The sequence below is a fragment of the Miscanthus floridulus genome, chromosome 6, assembly GCF_019320115.1.
Source record: "Miscanthus floridulus cultivar M001 chromosome 6, ASM1932011v1, whole genome shotgun sequence".
Classification (NCBI taxonomy): domain Eukaryota; kingdom Viridiplantae; phylum Streptophyta; class Magnoliopsida; order Poales; family Poaceae; genus Miscanthus; species Miscanthus floridulus.
This window is the reverse complement of record NC_089585.1, coordinates 69,819,314-69,841,875: the sequence shown is the minus strand read 5'-3', so window position 1 is coordinate 69,841,875 and position 22,562 is coordinate 69,819,314.

Sequence of the window (22,562 nt, the reverse complement as noted above, 5' to 3'; positions counted from 1 at the left end):
ATATATAGAGTTGACCATTGCCCATGGTCCTATTCCTCATCCACGGCAGGAGCAAGACAGTTCTTGCAGTAGCCATGAAACATAACGTTATCTGCAACAAAGGGAATAAAACCCTAAGTACGAGAAGGTACTCAGCTAGACTTACCCGTCCAACTAATATACTAAGACACCAAGGAGTATGCAAGGCTTTATAAGTAGTGCTGGTAAACATTGTTTGCAGAAAAAGCATAAGTTAACCAACATCTCTTTAATTGGAAAATCACCAGTTATTAATCCTGTCTCATACTAGATTAGCAACTATCCTATGCCAAACATGTTGATACCCTTAAGTCATCACAATAATAACCATATCCAGTTGAGTTCTTGCATAATCTCATAACCATCAGTTTCATCCTTTCCATAACTTACTACGATGAAAGGAACTCAAGTCAAGTTCTCACTATCCGGGAGAGATGGCGATTCGAATCGATTCCTACCCAGCTGGGGAAATATTCCTAACACACACCCAGGCATACCTCACGAAGGTAGCCTTAGGTCACCTTTGGTACAAATCAGGAACCAAATTCACGGGTACGACCAGCGCCACACAATCAGAGAACCACTCTGCCAAGGGTGATCAGGACTCTAACCCGCCCTTGGGCTTACGCCAATGGCTCTCCGCACATCCTTACTACCATCCAGAGTGCACGCTTGAACTGCTCGTGGTCCTGGCCTGAGATGAGCTACTCGGCTTCGCGGTCGGAACGACTTATCCAACCAACTATGTGAGAGGCTGCGTTCAACATGACAAGATGACCTCCAACGTCCGATCCTTAAACGACACAGGTGGAGTCACTACAATACCACATATAAGACTCCACCCAGCCTCCATTTATTCAACAATACCAGGTTATGTTCCACGATAGCACAATATAGCCAACCGTGATTAAGTTATCACCTATAGCTCGCAGGTGACAGGGAATCACCCGACTTCTACCGGTCTAAGCAGAGCTAAGCATGATAAACGTTCCTGGACTTAAATAGGATCCATGGTAGATATATCTGGTCAAGGAATGGTAGTATGCAGCAAGTGTTTACAAACAACTCCTGTCATGTAATGCAGCAATACGAATAACTTTAAGTGACATTAATAAAATAGGGAGACTTATAATGCTCCGGGGCTTGCCTTTCACAAACATCGAAGGCTGGTGATCGGGGCACTTGGGAAGGTGATCGGCTTCAGGCTCTCCTTCTCCGGAAACCTCCAGGTGCTGAACTTCCTGATTCTCCTCCTGTGGCTCGGCGTCGAGTTCCACAAGTGCGATCCCCTCTGTTGCACCTATTGCATGCATATGCATAAATAAGTACCATGAATGCATAAGATGGATCACGGAGGATGTGATAATAGGAGGTACATGCTATGACAATGATGTGAAGTAGAAAAATGATAACAATGCTAACTCCCTACTAATTGAGTAGGTGCATATCTCTTCTCAATCTACTTACCAATTTCACACAATGCCATGTCTAAACTACATATGGTAGTTACATGTTTACATCATAACTGAAGTTATACTTATCCAAATGCTTTGATGTTAGACTTTCTGAAAAGCTTATAAAATTGCCTACAACTCTTATTTAATCACCAAAAGCCGAATCACAATCTATCATAGACAAAATAGTAAATCTATGCTTTGCTGTCCAGAATTACATAACGTGAGAAAATAATTATTAACTTATATTTCAAACATATAATTGGACAAGACCAACTTTACTAACTCATCACACATATCAAAATAATACCAGAAAGTAGGGTGTTCACCACCAAATCATTTCTTTTAATGCTTTTCTTAATTTATTTAATTAATCAAGGGAAATGGTAAACATATATGAAAACTCTACCATTAAATCTACAAAAATTACAGTAGGTACTACATGCTCTAAGTAGACTACCAGAAAAATTTCACACCATTTGAGTAAGTATAACAACCTACACAAAAATGATAAGGCATAATGGCTTAAAATGAAATAATTAGGAAACCTTAGTGAAAAGTGTGAAGCAACAGATTTCATATTTTTCCTAGCATCCTTAAGGTACTAGGATACGCCCCACAAAATTTCATGGTCACTGGATTCCTATATAATTTATAAAAATTCACACAAGTATCAATCAGTGATAAAAGAAAAATCTATAACTCAAAAACCATACATGCAATGACTCTCAAATTTTAACCAGAGTCTCTACTAAGCCAGACTAGCTTACCCACAAAATTTCATAATTTTTGGATCACAGAAACTCAAGATACAATTCAAACAAGTTTACATGCATTTGAAAACACATTTCAAGTCCCTATTTAATTCATCCAAAATTTCTACAACATATGCTCATATCATATTTTTCTTAAATACTAGACTTCCTCAAGATCCTAACAAAATTAGAAACACCCAATTTAGATCTACCAAACTCAAGATATGGATTTCACAAAATTGCATTCAAATCTATAAAAATGAACTATCTTTCTAATACATAGTCGCTGACAACTGGGGTCCACCGGTCAGCTAGGCCCACGTGTCATAGACACAGAAACAGAGGAGCCGACGCGGACCGGCGTGGGAACGGCTGAGCTCGCCGACGGCGACCTTCCCGGCGAGACCAACAACACGACGAGCATCACCATGACATTGCGCACCTAGAGAACTACCTAACAAGACCTATCCTCGGAGCTCAAGACGACGGCGGCGACCATGGCGGCAAGACAGTGTGGCTTGATGGCGATACGCCGGAGCTGGCCACGATGACTCAATCAAGAGCTACGATGAGCTTCTACCTACGATGGCGGTTCAATAGCACCAACTAGCGTGACCAGAGGTGGTCGGAGGCGGTGCGGCCACGGTGCCGGAGTGAGGCGGCGTACACCGGTGAGGTCCGTGCGCAGTGCTACGGCTTACTGAGCGCTCCCAGCTAGCCAACGTGGACACGGTGGTGCAGTGGGACCACGGTGAAGCTATGGCAGAGATGGAGGAGGGACGCGGTGCGCTCCGGCCGGCAATGGCGACGGCGGCACTGCGGCGGCTGCTGCGTTGCTTGCTGCGGGTGAGCGCGGAGGCGAGGGAGAAGGCAGGAAACCGAATGAGAGCGCAAGAGGGAGCGGGCGAGTGCGGGGCGTGTAATGCCGTGCTGCAGCTCAACGTGGCCTGAGCGATCAGGACGCCGGCGACGTGTGGCGCCACACGGCGGCCGACCTCTGAAACGGGTTGGCACTGTAGACTCCATCAGTTAAGCCATCAGAGAACGACAGGCCGACCTGACGACGCAACTTGAAGGCGATAAAACTCTTAATCCATAGATCCTAAGCGTATACAATCTGAACCAAAGTTATGGCCCTTCATACCATCTACAATATCTATTAAAGGATCAATCTCTAATTCACAACCAAAACACAGTAATATCATGCCAAAGTCAAGCCTGCGAAACTGGAAAACGAGAAGAACTTAGAAAAATTCCTAAGTGTTGGAAATTGAGTTTTTCAGATTTTTGTGAGCTCAAAATGACTAAGCTATGCACAAAATTAGCTCAAGACCCAAACATAAAAGTTGTTGGTCTACTCAAATACTACAACTTTGTTTAAAGGTTCACTGCCATGCAAAGGTTCTATCACCTAGTTCAAACTAGGTCAAACATGGCACTTAAAATAATGTCATACACCATATCAATGACTTAGAGACTAAACTAGACTTAGTCATGAATACCAAAGTGGTTCCTTATGCTACTCTAAACATGCTTAAAGAATCAAGCACTGTAAGTACTGAAACAATGAAAAACCAATGAAATGTTACATTTGTTTCATAGTCCTATTTCCCATGTTTTATGATCTTGTTGCATAGCTAACTAACCATGTTTCACTAAAGTGAGTAGCACATGTTGCATTTAAGTGTTGCACACTTTTTATTTTATAAAGGAAACAACACACATGAAACATAACGATACGTTGCAATGTTTCAAAAACATGTTTCATATGATATAAGCTTGTGAATGAATGAATGATGCTCATGTTCATGAATGCTCCATGATGATTGTGATCATGAAATGTCAAGGTTAAGTGCATGCTTAACACCGAGGGTGTTACAGTCCACCATAGCCCACAACATATCAAGGAATTGGACCTAACTTAACCCAAAAGACTAGCCTAATAAGTGAGGGCTGCCCCCACCTTATATGCTGTGCTCCCATGCCATCAATTTTTGACGTGGGACTAAACCTAACGAACTCCCCCATCACACATTGGGCCCAACTCTTCATATCACACAACCCTATGCGATCTTTCGAAGATGCTCTCCAGGCCCAGAGTCAAACGCTCCATGTCACACACACCCCGTGTGACCTCCGAGATGTTAGTGGGCTCCCCTGTCACCATGTGACGCCTAAGGTTTTCTAGTTTTTTCGACCATGGGCTCTTATACCAATTGTTATAGTGCACGGTTATATCCAGACCCAAACAGATATACTCTAATTGAAGAACCCGGAAGCATAAATACCATATAAGAAAAATACGCAAGCGATAATGACACCGAGGAACGATATTGTTTAACGAGGTTCGGCGATGTGCCTACATCCTCAGGGCATGCTAGGGGCGCTCCTCCTCATAGAACATCAGCTGCACAAGCATCTTGGCGCTCCTGCAGCCTTGCTGCTGCCTAAACCAACCGCCAAGTCATCTCACGGTTACAATAGGGGTTGCCTAATATTTATGGCTCACTAAGATACATAGTTCGACTCCAACTCTCTGTCCTAGCCCCTAATACAACTCAAGTCGTAGCGTAACTAAACTATCCACATATTTGACACGTTACTAACACATAAGATTTGTGTCTAAATGTTATCTTCATTAGCACAGTAACACTGGACAATCCGCCGAGTCCACTAAGTTAGCATTGGATCAACATGTGACATTTGGAATTGTGCCTAACATCAATCTTGACTTCACATAATGTCCCCAAATAATTTCTAGCATAAAACCACCATCACTGGATCATACAGTGATCAACAAAACCATACGCACAATATCTCTGTTAGTGCACAATGATCTAGTGGCTTTGATCAACCAATTTTGTGATGTCTAAATTTTGAATCTAATTGAACTCTGAACTCAACCAATTCAACTTCCTTGAGTTCATATCAATTTATCATCTTTTCAAGGCCACACCTAAGCTGCATAGTGCAAGCTTTTCACAAGTGTGCATCACTCCAGTACTCTTAGAAATGGCCTAGATCAAGCTACTCATCTTATCCCGCTTTATAGTATGGCCAAAGAAAACAAGGACGTACCTGTTCTATTTCTAAGCGCATCCTGATAGCAAGTGGTGCTTAGAACACTAGAATCCTTAGCCTTCACGGGCATCCTTTGCAAATAATACTTAAATCTATAAATGAGGCAAAGGGAACCATCGTTTCTGGTATTGTGACTAATAAAACTAATGTCTTGCAAAATATATGTTAGTCATAGTACTTATGTTCATTAATTTTCCGATACCAAGGGGCCTAGATGCTTGTATTTCCATATAGCAGGAGGATGCATGGAATACTTTTGTGGACAACTCCAACAGTTAGAGCTTCCTACTAACTCTAAGGGGGTGTTTGGATGGCAAATAGGAGGGCTAAACATGGGCTAATGGGGGCGAATTGTTGGTTAGAGCCAGCTAATTTTTAGCCATGCGATCCAAACACCCCATAAAGCTATGTGTCACATCCATCTTAACAAAAGCTAGCTTAAAAGATAATGAGTTCTCCACTGATATAGCTTTTACACATTGTCTAAAGCTAATGTGGTAAAAAACAAAGAAATAAGATAATTGGATAGATGTAAGTAGTGCTAACCCACTAAACATCGAGAGACATGAGACTAGATCACTATAAAGAGCTGGCTCCTCTCTCTTTTTCTTAAAAGTAAATAAATGGTGACGTAGATCTCACGAGCTACCTAAGTCGGCATTACTAGGGTTGCCATGATGTCCCCGAGGTGTATATACAGCCTCAGCCTCTAATTCAATCATGTGTGATGTGTGCATTTCTGTTCACGTGCATCGCCCCTTTGTTGCTTTCTTCTTCACGGTCAACTATATGGAATAACACTGTCGGACACAGGAGGAATTCAATACTCGTACATAGGGATGAAAACGGATCGGATACGGACGGATATCACCGATATTACATTTGTTTTCATATTTCTGTTCGGATTCGGATTCGAATACGGATAGTGTCAACTATGTCGGATAGGATACGATTGGATATCGACATCATAAATATGCGATTTGAGTATTCGGATACGGATACGGTATCAGATGTTGGATATCCGGACTCGGATACGGACAGATCTCAACCCCTCTAAACGGATTCGGTTTTGAATACGGTCGGAAAATATCCGTACCGTTTTCATCCCTACTCGTACATATCCTTGGTTGACCTGCGGCTCCTTGTCTTCTCGCTGTCCCCAGTTGAAGAGAATATATAAGATGGCCCCATTGATGAATCTCTGAAGGACACCTGAGAAATGAAATCGGCCACGTCAAAGACACAGTGGTTCACACTACATAGAAAAAGGTTTTTAGGGACGGCCGGTAACCCTCTGTAGCGGCGGTTTTGCCAGCCGCCCCTATGAAAAGGTGGCTACAAATCACTGATTTGTAAGGGCGGTTTCCAGACCGCCTCTACAAATCGATTTATAGGGGCGGCTGGTGTTATCAGCAGCCCCTACAAGCGGCTGGATATTGAGCCGCCCCAACGAATCATTTTCTAGAAATCACGAAAAGGGGTAAAAAATTAGCAATTTTTTTTAATCCGAGGAGGACTCCACTGACAGCCACACACACCCTCACTCTATGTATGGTTGTAGCATTTTTTCATGATTTTTGCACACTTTGCGCCGGTGGGGTTTTGAACCCCCGACCTCTCGCTCGCGCGTAAACTCCTCTACCTCTGCACCTCATGATCACTTGTGTCTATGTTCTATTTTGGTTCCCCACATATTATACAAAACTGAGTATAAATTGATTATTTGAGGCCCTAAACTAATTCAAATGAAAAAGTTGTCAACTACAAAGTTTTATAACTTTTCGAGGTCTACAACTTTTATTTTGGTAGTTTCTCCATCCGAGGTCGTTTACAAAATTTCAATTTCAAATTTAAGAAATTCAAACGTAGTTTTCGATGACAAGACGATTTCAAATAAAAAAGTTATCAACTGCAAAGTTTCATAACTTTTTGAGATCTACAAATTTTATTTTTGCTGTTTGTCCATCCGAGGTCATTTAAAAAATTCAAATTTTAATTTTTTTTAAAATTCAAATGTATTTTTCCTTGACAAGATGATTTCAAATTAAAAAGTTGTCAACTATAGAGTTTCATAATTTTCCAAGATCTACAACTTCTATTTTGATCATTTATTCATCCAACATAGTGGTAGTAACATTGTTCACAAATGTTACATATCCCCCTTATTGTTTATGAAACTATAAGAGAGATATGCAAATTTTGTGAACAATGTTATTACCACTTTATCGGATGAAGAAATGACCAAAATAAAACTTGTAGATCTTGATAAGTTCTGCAACTTCTATGTTCATGATTTTTTCATCTGAAATCAAATAGTATTCCAAAATAACGTTTGAAGTTGTTATTTTTTGAAATTCAAAATTCAAATAGATAAAACACGGTCACATGAAAAGATGGATAAATATAATAGTGGTAAGAACACAATAAATTGATAGGGCATGATTTTAGAAATTTTTAAAAAAAAATCATCAAATTTGAAGTTAGTATGAGGGAGAAAGACTAGTTACAAGTTTTAGCCTGAGATTAAAAAGAGAAATCAGAGCTCTTCAACAATTTTAAATTTTAATTTCAAACAGTATTTTTAAGTAGTATATGATCTCAACTGAAAAAGTTGTCAACTACAAAGTTTTATAACTTTTCGAGATCTACAACTTTCATTTTGATTGTTTCTCCATCCGAGATCGTTTACAAAATTTGAATTTTAGTGCTTAATTTTTAATACTCGGCGTCTATTTGTAGAGGCACTTCAATATTGAGCCGCCCCTACAAATCCAATTTGTAGGGACGGCTGGATATAGAGCCACCCCTATAAATCGGACCATTTGTAGGAGCAGCTGATAACACTGGCCGCTCCTACAAATCCGGCTCATTTAACAATCATTTGTAGGGGTGGCTCATTTGACAATCATTTGTAGGGGCGGCTCAATATAGAGCCGCCCCTACAAAGAAAGTAAGGCGTTGTTACAAATCGTTTTTGTAGTAGTGTCATGCCCGCACCTGGACGCATGTGACTAGTTACAACATAATGCAAACGTTATATGCCAAAGCACGCACGCAACGTATGATGACTTCGCTTTGACTTATGGGGCCGGTATGGAACTTCAAATATTGTCTCTAATATATGGTGTATCGGTCAATGCCAGAACTAGGGTTTACAGTAAAAAGGATCAAATAATGAGTTTTACCAAGTAAAAAAAATATTTGGTGAATGGGGTCGATGTAGTCCTGATTAGATGGCCATATTAGCCATATTAATATTAGAGAATTGATGTAATTGAAAAAACGTATATTTCCGCTTATTCCTACCGGTAAAAACACTAACTGTGACCATCTATATCTAGATCATAATGTAGGGAGGGGTGATTACAGAGATCAAACATCTGATGGCTACGGAGTTTTCTATGTGTAGGGTCAATGTTTGTCCTCGTGTCTGTAATATTCTAGCCCACGAGCTCGCCTCTATAGGCTGTAAGCTGCCCAGTGGTGATCACGCCGCTTGGGACTGTATACCTCACTACTTTGAGGGTTTGGCGCAGAGATTTTATAGTTGAAAATGACTTTTTAATTTAAAATGGTTCATATGTCCAATATTCAATATAAGTCCTTAGATTGGATTTGAGATGGTTGACAATATCGAGTAAAGACAAAGTCAACATCAAATATGTATTATTCGACGAGATATAAACCTTTGCAGTCAACAACTTTTTCATTTGAGATCGTTTAGATTGTTAAATATACAATATAAGATTCATAAATGTGTAGTTATTAAAAGAATAGCAGCGGTTATATGGTCAAATTGTTGCATAGTTCAGATGGTATGGACGCTTGAGAGAACATTAAGGTCCTCAATTTGAATCTAGAAATATATATTTTCAATCCGATTTCAATATTAATACCGGATTTAGATCCACTAGTACAGAAATGAGCTGTACTCCTGTTTAGAAAACCCCTTCAGTCCCGGTTTCCCAACCGGGAGCACGAATGCGGGACTAAAGGGCCTCTCCTTTAGTCCCGGTTTCTCGCCGGTAATACCAACCGGGGCTAAAGAGGCCTCCCGGCCTGGCTACGTGGGCCGGCCCTTTAGTCCCGGTTGGTATTACCAATTGGGACTAAAGGTTTTCTTTTTTTTTTCTTTTTTTTGTTTCTATTTTCAATTGATAATTCATTTTAGTTTTTGAATAGGTTTTTTAATACGCATTCTACAGTGCTAATAATATACGTATTCTACACGCTTATAATGTTCGAACATTTTGTACAAACTAAAGTATGAAACTAACGTATATATTACATGCATATACATATATTGTACGTTATTTTATGTACATATAATATATATATATATATATATATATATTACAAATAAAGCTTGCATTGTATATTCTATCATATCCTTGGGATAACAAATTCACTCCATCTGGTTTGGCTTCCATGTTTCGTTCACGTCATTGTAGAACTCGTCGGCGGGGTTTAAGACCTAGTCATTAAGAAATCCTGCTATGGTCTCTTGAATTGCTTTCAGTTGATCACGTCGTATGACTTTTTCCTTCAACCATAGAGTCTTCAATAAAAGTTAAAGGAAAAGTATTAATATATATATATATGTGTGTTGGTCACGTGATTACTTATATATATGAGCAATAAAAGAAATTGTGAATATATAAATATATTTATATAACGTACTTTGAGGATCTCTTTAGGAGTTCTTTTTGCGTACGTCATGATGAACTCATAAACATAATATCCGCAGTAGTTGGTCCCCTGTTCTTGCCTCAGAACCCACTTTTACGAGAAAAAAGATCCGGTGAATTGAAATAATGCATGATGTTAATTGAATTATATATATATAAACATAGCTAGTACTTACTTTGTGTGCGATTACATCCAGTGGTGCTTTATAATGTTTCATGTGGTGTTCCTCAATAAAACTTTTCCAAACACTACGCCTAATAAAATAAAAAATTAATTTGGCATTTAATAATTATTGCAGTTAAGAGATCGGGGTATATATAGTTGCTAGAGAGACCAAATTACTCTTGGATAATATCTATCATGTCTTGGTACTCTGTTTGCTCTTTTCTTAACGAGTCTAAGATGCTCAACCGACTATTGGCCATATTAATGACCATCAATATCCAGTGATTGTTGCATATGTTTTTATACACAAATATGATCGACATTAACTAGAGTCAACTTATATATATATATATATGGGAGATAGCTTAGCTAGTAAGCAAATAATTAAACAAATGTCTATATGATCGACATTAATTATTTAACACTCACTTGAAGTTGTAGGGGAAGAGTATGTCCTTGTTTTGTTGGTTCACTAAGAACCTCATAAGATTTTTTTTGAGTTTAGCTTTCCATTGAGGCGGGGGATTAGGGTGTTTGAATACGACATTTGGATCAACGAAACCAACATCATTATCCTCTCTTTCCGAGTTCTGTCATCTCATATCTGCATATCTGCATATATAAAAATATAGTGTGAGGATATATAATTTATATATATACATGTAGCTTTATATATACACACTTTAATAGTAGAAAATAATCACACTTACAGACAATAGTAGCTAATGAGACTTTTATAGAGAGAGTCTAGGTGGCATAGTTGGTGTAATTTCTAAAACTTGACATATATAACGTCATCGCCACGGAAGTAATGTTGGTTTCTAACTTTGATAGAAATAAAGGCCTCTCCCTGTTCACACGCTGTCATGTACCACTTGTTTAGCAGGTACATTTGCGTACCCAGTTCACCTAAGGCCTCAGGGTTGTATAGACTCTTTCCATGTTCAAATTTCTTCCAATGATCCACTTTCGGAGCAGATGGTCCTTCAACGAGCACTTGGGCAAGGTCCAAATCAGTATCCTCATAAAACCGAACTAGGTCCTCAAAATCGACGTCCAGTAAGTCTAAGTTTGAACCATATTCATTACGAATGACAAGAGGGGGGACTGATTGTTACGATTGTTGTATGAGTTGTGCGACACCTTTCCCTGCTCTAGTTTTTTTCTGCACTGCCTCAAATGAGTTGGTGAGAGAGCGGTCGTAGTCCGATTTTGGTAGGGTCTTTTGAGATTCCCGCTTTTTCTGGTCCACCTTCTTTCTTAGAAGATCTGGAGGTAGGTAGAAGTACAGTTTCTCTGGGTTCTCCCTCGCTTCTCGTTGCTTTCTTACTTTTTTGAAGAAACTGTTCACATCTTTTTGTATTGCAACATTTAATTCCTTTTCACTTTTCTCGTAAGATAGTTTTTGGGGAATAACTGGATTAGAGGAGGCTTTCTTCTTTGTCGGCTGGTGGGCCAATGACTTCGTTTGTGGGGCGGACCTCTTAGGAGCTGGCTGCTTCGTGGTCATCAAGGGAGGTGGGAAAGCCGTTGGAGACCTCCTTGGAGGCGTTGGAGACCTCCTTGGAGGTGGCAACGGTGGAGACCTCCTTGGAGGCGTTAGAGACCTCCTTGGAGGCGTTGGAGACCTCCTCAGAGGTGGCGGCGGTGGCGGCATTGCATAATCATTGCCCAGAGCACTATGATGATCTGGAGATTGAATAATTGGACTTAGGTTGGCAGAGGCCCTACTGTGTGAGTACAAAAAAGAATAATTAGGTATAAGAAATTGTTATTATTAATCATGCATGTCAATAGAAAATTAATGAAAAATTTGTTTCGTTCACTTTTGTCCGCACCTATTGTCCGGCAGTTGAGGAAGCAGTGGTGGACTAGAGACGCCGGGAATAATGATGTAGCGTTTGCGCCGTAGTATGAATGTCTTCTCTGCTTCTCCTAGAGTCTTCTCCCCATCACCTCCTGGAATGTTAAGAGCTAGATCACTAAAACCTTTGTTAACTCTATCCACTGAGACGCTAACATATCCATGTGGTATTATTACCCTATGGATTCTTGGTGTTGTGGTAGGATCTGGAGGAGAAAAAACACCGAGAGCCACCATGATTGTGGCATTCTCTTTTGGAATATGTAGCTCACATGATGTAAACAGTGTAGTGATGTCATCCATGGGGAAATATAGCAATGCGTCATCTTGATTTGGCAACTCCGTGGAAGCGCATCTGCTTTTCAACTGATCAGGAGGGCTAATATTAATGTTGATTCCTGGATCTGATGCCTGCCTTTGGGCACTCATTGCTATTTGCACTTGCTTTATGATTTTGTCCTGCATTCTAGCTTGCATGTCTTTTTCGTGCTCCTATGCTTGAAGCAATGCCTCCCGTGACTCATGAACATATTCCTCCAACCTACTGATCCACGCTGCTTCATCATCCTTCCTTCTCTGTCGACTTCTGTAGGTATCTCTATCATTAGGGAAACCATGCTCCCAAGAAATGTTCTGTCCTAAACCTCTCATTTGGCCACTGTGTTCAGCAGTCCCGATGGCATACGTCAGTTCATCCTTCTCTCTATTGGGCCTGAATGCACCAATAACTTTATCTTGTAGAGCATTAGAAAATCTTTGTGTTGCTCTTTCGAGTTTTGGGCCATGAACCAGCTTCCCGGTCTCTAGGTCCAGTCTTCCCTTATGAGCGAAAAACTAATTCTTTGCACGTTTGGGCCAATTGAGTGATTCTGGTGTGATACCCTTGGTAAGAATGTCTGCTTCTATTTTTTCCCACTTGGGAATGGCAGTCGCGTAGCCACCTGATCCCATGCCATGGTGGTATACCTTCTGTTGGGCATTCTCTTGGTTCCTTCTCACCCGTTCCTCACCCTCTTCCGATGTCTTGTATTGTACAAAATCATTCCAATAGGGCCTCAACTTCGCGAGTGGGCCCCTAGTATTGAAATTGGGCGTTAGGTTCTTCTTAACGTATTTTGTGTATAGAGATTTCTTCCAAGTCTAGAATTGTGTGGCCATCTTCTTCATAGCCCACTTTCGAACTAGCTCCTTCAATTCATCATCGTTGATATCATCATAATCATCCGCTTGCAACGTGAAATGTCGAAGGATATCATCCCAAATTAAATTCTTATCAAGATCAGAGACAAAACTAACATGAGGCTCGTTGATCTTTTGCTTCCATTCATGGGCACTAATCGGAAGTTTGTCCCTTACAAGGTACGCACCGTGTTGCACAAATTTCCTTGCATGTGGACAAAGTGGTTCGCCTGTCTCGATATTGAATTCTGATATTATGTAGCGCCCCTCCAATGGCTTTTTCGGGCCTCGAATATTTTTGCTTTTTGCCGTTGTGGTCGTCGATTCAGAGGGCTACGTATAAAAAAAGAATAAATAAATATCATGTGTACACATAATAGATGGTAGATATTCAAATATATATATATATAATATTCAAATATATATATAAATATATATACCTTGCCAGTATTTTGTTGCACAATATTTTCTTGATTATTTTCAAGAGCCAGGTATTGACTCCCGTCATCTACATCCTATTGGTCACCATTGGCAAATTGAGTGCCGGTGTTGATAATATCCATCATTTTTTCATCCATGTTGTCTCTCGGGGCAGCCATCTAGCTTTTACACCACTAGATATATCTATAAAAAATAAAAACCATATATCTATAAAATAGATCGAGTCATGTGCTTAAAATTAATTAAATAACTACACTAAAAAATCCATTCGTTTTTTTCTACATTACATTTATATATATATATATATATATATATATATATATATATATATATATATATATATATATACACTACCTTGTAGCTGGCTATAAAATAACTTATTCTGTAGCCACTTTGTGTTACGATAATTACTATGTTAATTTATGAGATTATAGTAATTCCTTACTAAGTTGTTTACTATAATGTTATGGTAAATATCTCCATATATTATAGTAACCCAACTGTCGTAAATATGTATTGACATTATCATAAATTAGTATATAAAATTATCGTAAATGGAGGTGGCTACAGAATAACTTATTCTGTAGCTGGCTACTGAATATACTCTCCCTATATATATAATATATATATATATATATATATATATATATATATATATATATATATATATATATATATATATATATATATATATATATATATATATATAAACAACTCTTTGAGGAGGCGGAGGGCAGCAGGATAGGTGGTGCTTTGTTCATGGAAATACAGAAGCTTGGTAGTTGTAAACCGGTATACTAACTGCTCCCTCCGTCCTAAAATATAAAGTATCCTAACGATATTTATATAAAAAAATAAGAAGATTAACAAAGACCACTTTGCCCCTCATTAATTAGAATAGAGGGGAGTAGTTTAGTTGTTATTTTCCTTATTTACTAACTGATTGTTTTGGATGAAGCTAATAAGTTTAAAAAGAATCTCGATACATCCTGGCCAAAAAAAGGAGAGAGGAGGTTGAGGATCTAGGATATCTTGTATTTTGGTACAAAAAATTGAATTTCTAGCCTTTATATTTTAGGATGCAGGGTCCATCATCCATTTGGGTATAATACTATTAAGTACTTCATGCATGCCCCTGGTAGCTAGATTTGTTGTAGAAATAAACCTTCCTACGTGTCTCTCACGCTCCCCTAGGCACTGTAGCGCTGCTGAAGCACAAAAATAGCACTCACCTCGGCATCACACATTATTGCTACACTAACCTGTAGTGGTAACTACCTCAGTCTACTCATCGTCCCATCCCATCGTATAGCATAGGCGCAGCGAGCTTCCATGGCTGACGCATCTGCAGAGGTGGGCAGGTTCAGTAGCGCACGGCATGGTAGTCGACAGCTGCAGCTTGTGTGACACATGTATGAATCTTATATAGAAGAGAGGGTGTGTTTAACAAGGATCAGGATTATTTTAGCTCTAGGCTGCAATTGCATTGATTGATTGATTGAAGTCCCATTTGTTATTAATTATCAAGTATAATCTCCCTTTTAATTTGGACAGTACTAGTTGTACACAACTTGTACGTGCTTTCTGATTTGAAAACTTTTGGTTTCTGATAGAGCCTTTTAGAAATCAAATCATAGGGCCATCCAGCGAATCCAGGGTTTTCCTTCTTGCTGCAACAGATCAATCAGAATACCGTGCCGTTTGAACTCAGAACACCAGCTAGCTGTGTCATGCTATGCTAATAGGCATCCTATCAGATTTCATCGGTGTCATCCTGGATCGTGTTCTGTCAGCTTTGATTGAGACCGGGTAATCCGGCAGCTTATGAAGCAAACAAAATTGAGAAAAAACACACTCTCATGACCTCACACATCTTCTAAGATCACGTAAGCCACCGCTCTAGTCGATCCGATCCGATGGGGTTTCACCAGCTGCTGAGCATCGTTTAGGTTGCCTTGTTTGACGGTTCATTCATGATTCATGCTACTGATAGGCACATACAAGAGATCAAACTGATCATCGTCTTCCAAACACAGACCCAATTGATGTCAAGCCTCAAGAAATCAAAATGAGCAAAACATAGACCCAATTGATGGCTCTAGGGCTCCTCGTCCTCAGTGGTGCGTCGGCTCAGGTGCGCGCGCTCTCCGGTGTGGATGAGGACGAGCGAGGCGGCGGCGGGGCACCGGGGGATGAGGATAACACGTGCTCCAGGGAGGACGAACGAGGTGGGCCGAGGACGAGGAGGACGTGCGCTCCAGCAAGGACAAGTGAGGCGCGTGGGCCAGGGAAGAGCGAGGCATGCGCTGGCCTGGCGAAGAAGAAGCGCACGTGACAAGGCAAGGCTAGGGTGGTCGCCTGGGGGCGGCGGCGTTGCTGGATCAGATCTGGTGGAGAAGATGAGGCGACAACGTGGCTTGGCGGCTACTAGATCCGGTTGGAGAAGAAGGCGCACTACGAGTTGAGGCGGAGATGATGACAAACGACGTGGGGACGACGACGAAGATCGAAGTGAAGCGTGGCGGCGGTGGCGCGGCTAGGCCTAGATCGATCGGGCGGTGGAGATAGAGAGGAAGAGAACTAGAGAAGGGAGAAGGGCATGGTTTATAAAGGGGGACCTTTAGTCTCAGGTGATGGTTAGAACTAGGACTAAAGGTTCTTTAATCCCGGGTGATGGTTAGAACCGGGACTAAAGGTCTGACCTTTAGTCCCGGGTGTAGCCACGGCTCGGGAGTAAAGGGGATTTTGGCGGGCCGCGAAAACGCAGCCCATCTTGTGTCCTGGGTGGTTGATCCACTCGGGAGTAAAGGTGGGCTGCAGTTTGGCTTCCCACTAGTTTCAAGCTCCATTTGTTTTTTATATATTTCTTTCTATAAAATGTTAAAGTCTTGTTAATTGCACAGTAAATTAAATACAAGGCATAAAATTGTTTTAAAAGAATATGGATTTACTTTTGCTTTATTGCACACAGGAAAATTGTGTGACCTAAAGTTTTTTGTTTTTTCTTATAAATATTAAAACATAATGTCATTAATAATTACTATTTCGTTAATGCAAAAATGTAGTGTTTAATTTAAATCCTTAAAACTTTTGTTTTCAATTGGAAATTTGTTTTCACATCATTTTAACGTAAATCTTTTCATTTTTTCATCACTCATTGTCCAAAAGCGACATGGAAATCCCACCATCAAACACAAGTTTAATCTGAACATAGAAAAAAGTAAACACCTAATAAACATCTTTGAATTCACAATTATTACATAATACCTCTAATACACACTATTAAACATCACTATATATATATCAAGCGGGCACAGTAGTGAACTTCTTCTTAACGTATATCCCTTGGTTATGATCACGCCGTAACCATGGAGTGTCCTTATCATTTAGCTGGATGCTTGGGTCTTTGTTCACTGTGAAGGGTGGAATTCGGTCATCCTTTTCCTAATCTTCTGATATGTCTGACTTGTCTTCAATTCTGACGATGTTTCATTTCCCTGAAAGAACTATGTGGCGCTTTGGCTCATTGATTGGGTCGTTGTTGTTTTTCCTCTCTCTTCGGTTTTGTAGACATGTCCTTGACATAGAACACCTGATTCACATCCTTGGCAAGGACGAACGGTTCGTCTTTGTACCTAATATTGTTGAGGTCCACGATTGTCATTCCATACTGGTTGTCGACTGCTACCCCACCTCCAGTCGCCTTTACCCATTGGCACTTCAACAAAGGTACCTTAAAAGTAGGGTGCATAGTTTAGTTCCTATATCTCCTCTATGCGGCCATAATATGTTTGCTTATTTCCATTAGGGTTGGTGGCATCTATGCGGACACCACTGTTTTGGTTGGTGCTCCTTTTATCTTGGGCTACTGTGTAAAATGTATTCCCATTTATCTCGTACCCTTTGTATGTGAGGATATGCCATGATGGCTGCCTAGCCAACAAATACAGTTGCTCATCAATACTCTCATCACCCTGAACATTCTTTTTGCAACCAGTCGCTGAAAGTTTCCATGTGCTGACGCGTAATCCAAGCTTCAGACTTCCCTAGAAACTAGGATCGGAGCAACTCTTTATGTGTCTCGATATACGGATCCACCAAGGAGGAGTTTTGTAGAACTGTGTAGTGTGCTTTATTAAAATAATTGTCCTGCATACCAATATATGGTTTCTTCCCTAGTGTCCCCTTTCCACTTAGTCTCCCCTCGTGTCGCGATTCAGGAACACCAATCGGGTCAAGGTCGGGAATAAAGTCAACACAAAACTCAATGACCTCCTCTATTCCATAGCCCTTGGTGATGCTTCCTTCTAGCCGAGCATGATTGTGAACATATTTCTTTAGGACTCCCATGAACCTCTTAAAGGGGAACATGTTGTGCAGGAACACAGGACCGAGAATGCTAGTCTCCTTGACCAGGTAAACTAGGAGGTGTGTCATGATATTAAAGAAGGAAGGAGGGAACACCAACTCAAAGCTGACATGACATTGAACCACATCATTCTGTAGTTTAGCTAGATCCATTGGATCGATTGCCTTCTGAGAAATTGCATTGAGGAATGCACATAGCTTTACGGTGGCTAGACGTACATTTGGAGGTAGAATTCCTCTTAATGCAACTGGAAGCAATTGCGTCATGAGCACATGGCAGTCATGGGACTTTAAGTTTAGGAATTTCTTCTCTGGCACATTTATTATACCCTTTATATTCAAGGAGAATCTAGATGGTACCTTGATGTTTGCTAGGCATTCAAACATGCTTTCCTTCTCTTCTCTGCTAAGAGTGTAGCTGGTAGGACTTAAGTAATGGTGTCCATCATTTGTCTTCTCTGGATGCAGGTTGTCTTGTTCTTTCAAACACTTCATGTCCTAGTCGTGCTTCAAGTGTGTCCTTAGGCTTCCCATACACACCCATGAAGCCTAGCAGGTTCACACAAAGATTCTTCAGTCAGGTGCATCACATCGATTGCGCTACGGACCTCTAGGACTTGCCAATAGGGTAGCTCCCAAAATATGGACTTCTTCTTCCACATGGGTGCGTGACCATCGACGTCGTTCGGAATAGGTTCACTGCCATGTGCCTTTCCAAATACTACTTTCACATCCTTGACCATATTGAGTACATCCTCACCAGTTCAGTTGCCCGGCCTGGTCTGGTGGTCTGCCTTACCTTTAAAATGCTTGCCTTTCTTTCTTAGGGGGTGATTCATAGGAAGAAATCGATGATGGCCAAGGTACACGACCTTTTGACATTTTTTCAAGAATATACCTTTAATGTCATCAAAATAGTGCGTGCATGCATCATATCCCTTGTTTGATTGTCCTAAAAGATTACTTAGAGCAGGCCAATCATTGATTGTTACGAACAACAATGCTCATAGGTCAAAGTGCTCCTGTTTGTGCTCATCCCACACATGTACACCTGGTCTGTTCCACAAAAGTAGAAGTTCTTCAACTAGTGGCCTTAGGTACACATCGATGTCGTTGCCAGGTTGCCTTGGGCCTTGGATGAGCACTGGCATCATAATAAACCTACTGCTTCATGCATAACCAGGGAGGAAGGTTGTAGATACATAGAGTAACAGGCCAAGTGCTATGACTACTGCTCTGCTCCCTGAAAGGATTCATACCATCCGTACTTAAAGCAAACCTTAAGTTTCTTGCGTCATTTGCAAACTCCAGGAATTCTCTATTGATTGCTCTCCACTGGGACCCATCAACAGGGTGTCTCAACATATTGTCTACCTTACGGTCTTCTTTGTGCCATCGCAACAACTTTGCATGGTCTTTGTTTCTGAACAGACATTTCAAGCAGTGGTATTATAGGAGCATACCACATAATCTTGGCAGGGATTTTCTTCGTGGGACGTTCGCCCTCAACATCACCAGGGTCATCTCACCTGATCTTATACCGCGATGCATGACATACCGGCATGCATCTAACTTCTCTTACTCCTCGCCACGGTAGAGGATGCAGTCATTAGGACATGCATGTATCTTCTGGATTTCTAATCCTAAAGGGCAGACTACCTGTTTTGCTTCGTATGTAGTGGCAGGCAATTTGTTATCCTTCGGAAGCATCTTTTTTTGGATTTTCAGTAACTCCCCAAATCCCTTGTCAGATACACCATTCTTTGTCTTCCATTGCAGCAATTCCAGTGTGGTACCCAACTTTTTCTACCCTACATCACAAGTTGGGTATAGCAATTTCTTGTGATCCTCTAGCATGCGCTCGAACTTGATCTTCTCCTTTTTACTTTCGCATTCTCTTTGTGTGTCACGAATGGCTTGACCAAGATCATCAGCGGGCTCATCTTCTGCCCCTACCTCTTCTTCAGCTTCCCCCATTGCAATATCATTGAAGGCACCATATTCAGCAATAATGTCATCATCATCCTATTGTTCTTCTTCACCTTCTTCCATTACAACCCCGGTTCTCTCCGTGCTTCGTCCAGCAAATATAGTTTGGCATGAAACCCGACTTCAACAAGTGTGAATGAAGACTTCTTGAGCTAGCATATTCCTTCAAATTCTTACATATGGCACATGGGCAGCATATGAAACCATCGCGTTTGTTTGCCTCAGCCACACATAAGAAAGAATGCACGCCCTCAATGAACTCTTGGGAGCGGCGATCAGCATTGTACATCCAATGCCGGCTCATCTGCATTACATGACATACATACCATATTAAAACCTAGAACATAATTAGTTAATTATACGACATGCATGCCACCACATAAGGTATTAATTTATGAAAGTCTCGCTACAATATAGACAATCCCAACTATCCACTAAAAAAACTAAAGCTAAAATGCAGTTTAGCAGCATAAGGATTTCGCTGACTAATCCCAACTAAAACAGATAGATCATGCGTTTGTTCAACATCTATGGGCTTCTTCCACAGGATCACTGCCTCATCAGCCGCCGTAGCCGCCTATGCAAGAGAGTTTTGCATGTGTTCAACATACTCTTCCTCCCAGTACTAGCCTGAACATCCAGTACCACCCCACTGAAATTAAACAAAAAATAAAAAATTTAATCACAATCATCATGAAAATAAGTATAAATTAACCATAATCATCAAATGCGACAAAATAACTCACATTGCGATCCGGACACTTGTAGAAGATACGGCCCTTGTTGGGACACTCCTTCCTCACCCGGTACTCCATCATAATTTTCTCCTCACACTTGCCGCATGCAATGAGAAGGAGGTCCGGCCTCAGTCGCTTTGGAACCTGATGAGAGGCCTGAGGACCCGAAAGCAGTTGTCATCTACTCTCTATACTCATTTTTAATATAATATAAATTTCTCATTTTATAAACAAATAAAATTAAAAAAAACTCTAAAATTCGCTATATCTCTAAACCATGAAGTGTGCTATGCATGCTAGAAATGAAAGCTGAATACTAGTTTTGAATAACTACTTTAACCTTCCTTCATCTAAATATGCAAACTTTAAAGTGATTTTGAGCTTAAATGGCTTACAAATAAAAAAAACCACCATAAAAAACCACATATATCTAGTCCACAAAATGAGATATGCTACTGATGAAACATGAGAGTATAAAGTTGGTAACCTTTAGAACTGAAGAATCGACGAAATCTTGTGATTACCGGCGATGAGAAAAAAGAGAGGCCAGCGATGAAGCAAGAACACTGAGGTCGAAGTGGCTCGGGCTCGGGGAGGAAGAAGTGGTATATAGGAGGGGACCTTTAGTCTCGGTTGGAGACACCAACTAGGACTAAAAGTCCCTTTCTAGTCCCGGACGGAGCCTCCAGCAGGGAGTAGACTTTTACTCCCGGTTGGAGGGACCAACCAGGAGTAAAAGTTAACCTTTAGTCCCGGTTGGTAGCTCCAACCGGGACTAAAGGTCCCCTGCAGCAAAAAGCCTGCCGCAGTAGCCGTTGGGCAGGGACCTTTAGTCCCGGTTGGAGCTACAAACCGGGACTAAAGGTCTCTCTAGTCCCGAGCGTGAAAAATACCAGGACTAAAGTCAAATTTCGAAGTGGATCAAAAGTCGTTTCTCTCCTAGTGATCTCAACGGTCATGAAATAGTGCTATACGGTTCAGGCATCCATCCATGCTTTGCAGCTAGATGTGAGGTACGTGTGAGTGTTGTTCTCACTGAATTAACTAAACCAACTATAACATCTAGTCCCCTGGATCATAAAAATAACATCTGGTATTAATTGCTGCTTGAAGCTCAGAATCAGGTGGCTTTTCTAAGGGTTCCAATGGGGCTGCCTGCAAACATGACCGGGCATACCTAACGACACCAATTATTACCACTTTCAACTTACCAGGTTCGCTAAATTTTTGGTGTACAATCATATCGTGTACACTAGAAGATAAAGTTTATGTGATTTTGTCTTTAATAGATACGCACATAAAATTTCTTATTTTCATATGAATTTTCAGAAAATGATTTTGCATGTTAACTTTTGCTACAATATATATCTATAGGGCCTGTATGTTTCAGGCTTTCTAGGAGCTTCTGGACCTTTCAAAAGCCAAACAGTCCCGTAAGCCGAATCTCAAAACTAGTAGTCCAAAAACGGCTAAAAGCTCAAACAAATAGGGTCTCTTCCTGTGTAACAATATGTGTCTTATGAGACAATAACTAAAACATTTCCAACCATCTGAGCAATCATAAGCTTACTCTATACTGTCCATGTCCCACTAGGAAAAAAATACTAGGATGTGATACAAGATTAAGAAATAAGTCTGTCTATTACACAACCATGTGTTTTATGCAGTTTTAACACATGCTTTTTTTTGCACCATAGGATTAAGATCCTACAGCTTCCACCCTTCTTCTACCTTCAGCCTCCAGCCTTCTTTTACCTCCAGTCAATCACAAGATCACAGATTCACAGATCACAAGAAACAATTTTTTCTATGGAAAGACAAA